Below are 7,172 nucleotides of genomic sequence, written 5' to 3' on the forward strand. Positions count from 1 at the left end.
TCAAAGTGGAGCATTGAACTCTATTTAGTTTTCTTAGAGGTCGAAGTTGAAAATTTAGCTTTAAAACAATGTTTTGTAACCAAAAGACGCCAATAGACCAAGTTATGTTCTCAAATGCACAAAAATATGAAAAGCTCGTATGTGGAGAGAGTTAAGCAATTCGAAAGCATGAAAGTGGAGTATTGTACTCTATTTAGTGTTTTTAGAAGTTTAAGTTGCTAGTGTAGTTTCGTACAACGTTTTGTGACCAAAAGATGCCAATAGCCCAAGTTTTGTTCTGAAATGCACAAAACGTGAAAAGCTCATCTATGGAGAGAGTTAAGCAATTCGAAAGCATCAAAGTGGGGCATTGTACTCTATTTAGTGTTTTTAGAAGTCTAAGTTGCTAGTGTAGCTTTCGTACAACGTTTTATGACCAAAAGATGCCAATAGACCATGTTTTGTTCTGAAATGCACAAAACGTGAAAAGCTCATCTATGGAGAGAGTTAAACAATTCCAAAGCATCAAACTGGAGCATTGTACTATATTTGGTGTTCTTAAAGGTCTAAGTCGCTACTGTAGCTTTCGTATAACGTTTTACAACCAAAAGATGCCAATAGACCATGTTACGTTCACAAACGCACAAACACGTGAAAAGCACGTCTATGGAGAGAGTTAAGCAATTCCGAAGCATCAAAGCGAAGCATTGTACTTTCTTTAGTGTTCTTAGAAATCTAACTTGCTAGTGTAGCTTTTGTATAATGTTTTATAACCAAAAGATGCCAATAGATCATGTTATGTTCACAAATGCACAAACACGTGAAGAGCACGTCTATGGAGAGACTTAAGGAATTCCAATGTATCAAAGTGGAGCATTTTACTCTATTTAGTATTCCTAGAAGTCTAAGTTGCTAGTGTAGCTTTCGTACAACGTTTTATAGCAAAAAGATGCCACTAGACCAAGTTATGTTCTCAAATGCACAAAAACGTGAGAAGCTCGTCTATAGGGAGGGTTAAGCAATTCCTGAGCATCAAAACAATGATTCGTAACCAAAAGACACCAATAGACCAAGTTACGTTCTCAAATGCACAAAAATGTGAAAAGCTCGTATATGGGGAGAGTTAAGCAATTCGAAAGCATCAAAGTAGAGCATTGTACTCTATTTAGTGTTTTTAGAAGTCTAGGCTGCTAGTGTAGCTTTCGTACAACGTTTTATGGCCAAAAGATGCCAATAGTCCAAGTTATGTTCTGAAATGCAGAAAAAACGTGAAAAGCTCATCTACAGGGATAGTTAAGCAATTCCAAAGCATCAAACTGGAGCATTGTACTATATTTAGTGTTCTTAGAGGTCTAAGTTGCTAGTGTAGCTTTCGTATAACGTTTTATAAGCAAAAGATGCCAATAGACCAAGTTACGTTCACAAACGCACAAACACGTGAAAAGCACGTCTATGGAGAGAGTTAAGCAATTCCAAAGCATCAAAGTGGAGCATTGTACTTTCTTCAGTGTCCTTAGAAATCTAACTTGCTAGTGTGGCTTTTGTATAACGTTTTATAACCAAAAGATGCCAATAGACCAACTTATGTTCACAAATGCACGAACGTGTGGAAAACTCGTCTATAGAGAGAGTTGAGCAATTCTAAAGAATCAAAGTGGACCGTTATACTCCATTTAGTGTTCTTAGAAGTCTAACCTGAAAATTTAGCTTTAAAACATTGTTTCGTAGCCAGAAGATGCCAATAGACCAAGTTATGTTCGTAAATACATACAAACAGTGAGAAGGCTCGTCTATGAAGAGAGGTTAAGCAATTCCAAAGCATCAAAGTGGAGCATTGAACTCTATTTAGTTTTCTTAGAAGGTCGAAGTTGAAAATTTAGCTTTAAAACGAATGTTTAGTAACCAAAAGACGCCAATAGACCAAGTTATGTTCTCAAATGCACAAAAATGTCAAAAGCTCGTATATGGAGAGAGTTAAGCAATTCGAAAGCATGAAAGTAGGAGTATTGTACTCTATTTAGTGTTTTTAGAAGTTTAAGTTGCTAGTGTAGGTTTCGTACAACGTTTTATGACCAAAAGATGCCAATAGACCAATGTTTATGTTCTGAAATGCACAAAACGTGAAAAAGCTCAGTCTATGGAGAGAGTTAAAGCAATTCCAAAGCATCAAACTGGAGCATTGTACTATATTTGGTGTTCTTAAAGGTCTAAGTCGCTACTGTAGCTTTCGTATAACGTTTTACAACCAAAAGATGCCAATAGACCATGTTACGTTCACAAACGCACAAACACGTGAAAAGCACGTCTATGGAGAGAGTTAAGCAATTCCAAAGCATCAAAGCGAAGCATTGTACTTTCTTTAGTGTTCTTCGAAATCTAAACTTGCTTAGTGTAGATTTTGTATAACTGTTTTATAACCAAAAGATGCCAATAGAATCATGTTATGTTCACAAATACACAAACACGTGAAGAGCACGTCTATGGAGAGACTTAAGCAATTCCAATGTAATCAAAGTGGAGCATTTTACTCTATTTAGTGTTCCTAGAAGTCTAAGTTGCTAGTGTAGCTTTCGTACAACGGTTTTATAGCCAAAAGATGCCACTAGACCAAGTTATGTTCTCAAATGCACAAAAACGTGAGAAGCTCGTCTATAGGGAGGGTTAAGCAATTCCTGAGCATCAAAACAATGATTCGTAACCAAAAGACACCAATACACCAAGTTATGTTCTCAAATGCACAAAAATGTGAAAACCTCGTATATGGGGAGAGTTAAGCAATTCGAAAGCATCAAAGTAGAGCATTGTACTCTATTTAGTGTTTTTAGAAGTCTAGGCTGCTAGTGTAGCTTTCGTACAACGTTTTATGGTCAAAAGATGCCAATAGTCCAAGTTATGTTCTGAAATGCAGAAAAACGTGAAAAGCTCATCTACAGAGATAGTTAAGCAATTTCAAAGCATCAAACTGGAGCATTGTACTATATTTAGTGTTCTTAGAGGTCTAAGTTGCCTAGTGTAGCTTTCGTATAACGTTTTATAAGCAAAAGATGCCAATAGACCAAGTTACGTTCACAAACGCACAAACACGTGAAAAGCACGTCTATGGAGAGAGTTAAGCAATTCCAAAGCATCGAAGTGGAGCATTGTACTTTCTTCAGTGTCCTTAGAAATCTAACTTGCTAGTGTGGCTTTTGTATAACGTTTTATAACCAAAAGATGCCAATAGACCAACTTATGTTCACAAATGCACGAACGTGTGGAAAACTCGTTCTATAGAAAGAGTTGAGCAATTCTAAAGAATCAAAGTGGACCGTTATACTCCATTTAGTGTTCTTAGAAGTCTAACCTGAAAATTTAGCTTTAAAACATTGTTTCATAACCAGAAGATGCCAATAGACCAAGTTATGTTCGTAAATACATACAAACATGAAAAGCTCGTCTATGGAGAGAGTTAAGCAATTCCAAAGCATCAAAGTGGAGCATTGAACTCTATTTAGTTTTCTTAGAGGTCGAAGTTGAAAATTTAGCTTTCAAAACAATGTTTTGTAACCAAAAGACGCCAATAGACCAAGTTATGTTCTCAAATGCACAAAAATGTGAAAAGCTCGTATGTGGAGAGAGTTAAGCAATTCGAAAGCATGAAAGTGGAGTATTGTACTCTATTTAGTGTTTTTAGAAGTTTAAGTTGCTAGTGTAGTTTCGTACAACGTTTTGTGACCAAAAGATGCCAATAGCCCAAGTTTTGTTCTGAAATGCACAAAACGTGAAAAGCTCATCTATGGAGAGAGTTAAGCAATTCGAAAGCATCAAAGTGGGGCATTGTACTCTATTTAGTGTTTTTAGAAGTCTAAGTTGCTAGTGTAGCTTTCGTACAACGTTTTATGACCAAAAGATGCCAATAGACCATGTTTTGTTCTGAAATGCACAAAACGTGAAAAGCTCATCTATGGAGAGAGTTAAACAATTCCAAAGCATCAAACTGGAGCATTGTACTATATTTGGTGTTCTTAAAGGTCTAAGTCGCTACTGTAGCTTTCGTATAACGTTTTACAACCAAAAGATGCCAATAGACCATGTTACGTTCACAAACGCACAAACACGTGAAAAGCACGTCTATGGAGAGAGTTAAGCAATTCCGAAGCATCAAAGCGAAGCATTGTACTTTCTTTAGTGTTCTTAGAAATCTAACTTGCTAGTGTAGCTTTTGTATAATGTTTTATAACCAAAAGATGCCAATAGATCATGTTATGTTCACAAATGCACAAACACGTAAAGAGCACGTCTATGGAGAGACTTAAGGAATTCCAATGTATCAAAGTGGAGCATTTTACTCTATTTAGTATTCCTAGAAGTCTAAGTTGCTAGTGTAGCTTTCGTACAACGTTTTATAGCAAAAAGATGCCACTAGACCAAGTTATGTTCTCAAATGCACAAAAACGTGAGAAGCTCGTCTATAGGGAGGGTTAAGCAATTCCTGAGCATCAAAACAATGATTCGTAACCAAAAGACACCAATAGACCAAGTTACGTTCTCAAATGCACAAAAATGTGAAAAGCTCGTATATGGGGAGAGTTAAGCAATTCGAAAGCATCAAAGTAGAGCATTGTACTCTATTTAGTGTTTTTAGAAGTCTAGGCTGCTAGTGTAGCTTTCGTACAACGTTTTATGGCCAAAAGATGCCAATAGTCCAAGTTATGTTCTGAAATGCAGAAAAACATGAAAAGCTCATCTACAGGGATAGTTAAGCAATTCCAAAGCATCAAACTGGAGCATTGTACTATATTTAGTGTTCTTAGAGGTCTAAGTTGCTAGTGTAGCTTTCGTATAACGTTTTATAAGCAAAAGATGCCAATAGACCAAGTTACGTTCACAAACGCACAAACACGTGAAAAGCACGTCTATGGAGAGAGTTAAGCAATTCCAAAGCATCAAAGTGGAGCATTGAACTCTATTTAGTTTTCTTAGAGGTCGAAGTTGAAAATTTAGCTTTAAAACAATGTTTTGTAACCAAAAGACGCCAATAGACCAAGTTATGTTCTCAAATGCACAAAAATGTGAAAAGCTCGTATGTGGAGAGAGTTAAGCAATTCGAAAGCATGAAAGTGGAGTATTGTACTCTATTTAGTGTTTTTAGAAGTTTAAGTTGCTAGTGTAGTTTCGTACAACGTTTTGTGACCAAAAGATGCCAATAGCCCAAGTTTTGTTCTGAAATGCACAAAACGTGAAAAGCTCATCTATGGAGAGAGTTAAGCAATTCGAAAGCATCAAAGTGGGGCATTGTACTCTATTTAGTGTTTTTAGAAGTCTAAGTTGCTAGTGTAGCTTTCGTACAACGTTTTATGACCAAAAGATGCCAATAGACCATGTTTTGTTCTGAAATGCACAAAACGTGAAAAGCTCATCTATGGAGAGAGTTAAACAATTCCAAAGCATCAAACTGGAGCATTGTACTATATTTGGTGTTCTTAAAGGTCTAAGTCGCTACTGTAGCTTTCGTATAACGTTTTACAACCAAAAGATGCCAATAGACCATGTTACGTTCACAAACGCACAAACACGTGAAAAGCACGTCTATGGAGAGAGTTAAGCAATTCCGAAGCATCAAAGCGAAGCATTGTACTTTCTTTAGTGTTCTTAGAAATCTAACTTGCTAGTGTAGCTTTTGTATAATGTTTTATAACCAAAAGATGCCAATAGATCATGTTATGTTCACAAATGCACAAACACGTGAAGAGCACGTCTATGGAGAGACTTAAGGAATTCCAATGTATCAAAGTGGAGCATTTTACTCTATTTAGTATTCCTAGAAGTCTAAGTTGCTAGTGTAGCTTTCGTACAACGTTTTATAGCAAAAAGATGCCACTAGACCAAGTTATGTTCTCAAATGCACAAAAACGTGAGAAGCTCGTCTATAGGGAGGGTTAAGCAATTCCTGAGCATCAAAACAATGATTCGTAACCAAAAGACACCAATAGACCAAGTTATGTTCTCAAATGCACAAAAATGTGAAAAGCTCGTATATGGTGAGAGTTAAGCAATTCGAAAGCATCAAAGTAGAGCATTGTACTCTATTTAGTGTTTTTAGAAGTCTAGGCTGCTAGTGTAGCTTTCGTACAACGTTTTATGGCCAAAAGATGCCAATAGTCCAAGTTATGTTCTGAAATGCAGAAAAACGTGAAAAGCTCATCTACAGGGATAGTTAAGCAATTCCAAAGCATCAAACTGGAGCATTGTACTATATTTAGTGTTCTTAGAGGTCTAAGTTGCTAGTGTAGCTTTCGTATAACGTTTTATAAGCAAAAGATGCCAATAGACCAAGTTACGTTCACAAACGCACAAACACGTGAAAAGCACGTCTATGGAGAGAGTTAAGCAATTCCAAAGCATCAAAGTGGAGCATTGTACTTTCTTCAGTGTCCTTAGAAATCTAACTTGCTAGTGTGGCTTTTGTATAACGTTTTATAACCAAAAGATGCCAATAGACCAACTTATGTTCACAAATGCACGAACGTGTGGAAAACTCGTCTATAGAAAGAGTTGAGCAATTCTAAAGAATCAAAGTGGACCGTTATACTCCATTTAGTGTTCTTAGAAGTCTAACCTGAAAATTTAGCTTTAAAACATTGTTTCATAACCAGAAGATGCCAATAGACCAAGTTATGTTCGTAAATACATACAAACATGAAAAGCTCGTCTATGGAGAGAGTTAAGCAATTCCAAAGCATCAAAGTGGAGCATTGAACTCTATTTAGTTTTCTTAGAGGTCGAAGTTGAAAATTTAGCTTTAAAACAATGTTTTGTAACCAAAAGACGCCAATAGACCAAGTTATGTTCTCAAATGCACAAAAATATGAAAAGCTCGTATGTGGAGAGAGTTAAGCAATTCGAAAGCATGAAAGTGGAGTATTGTACTCTATTTAGTGTTTTTAGAAGTTTAAGTTGCTAGTGTAGTTTCGTACAACGTTTTGTGACCAAAAGATGCCAATAGCCCAAGTTTTGTTCTGAAATGCACAAAACGTGAAAAGCTCATCTATGGAGAGAGTTAAACAATTCCAAAGCATCAAACTGGAGCATTGTACTATATTTGGTGTTCTTAAAGGTCTAAGTCGCTACTGTAGCTTTCGTATAACGTTTTACAACCAAAAGATGCCAATAGACCATGTTACGTTCACAAACGCACAAACACGTGAAAAGCA

Source organism: Tripterygium wilfordii, chromosome 15 (assembly GCF_013401445.1).
Source record: "Tripterygium wilfordii isolate XIE 37 chromosome 15, ASM1340144v1, whole genome shotgun sequence".
Classification (NCBI taxonomy): domain Eukaryota; kingdom Viridiplantae; phylum Streptophyta; class Magnoliopsida; order Celastrales; family Celastraceae; genus Tripterygium; species Tripterygium wilfordii.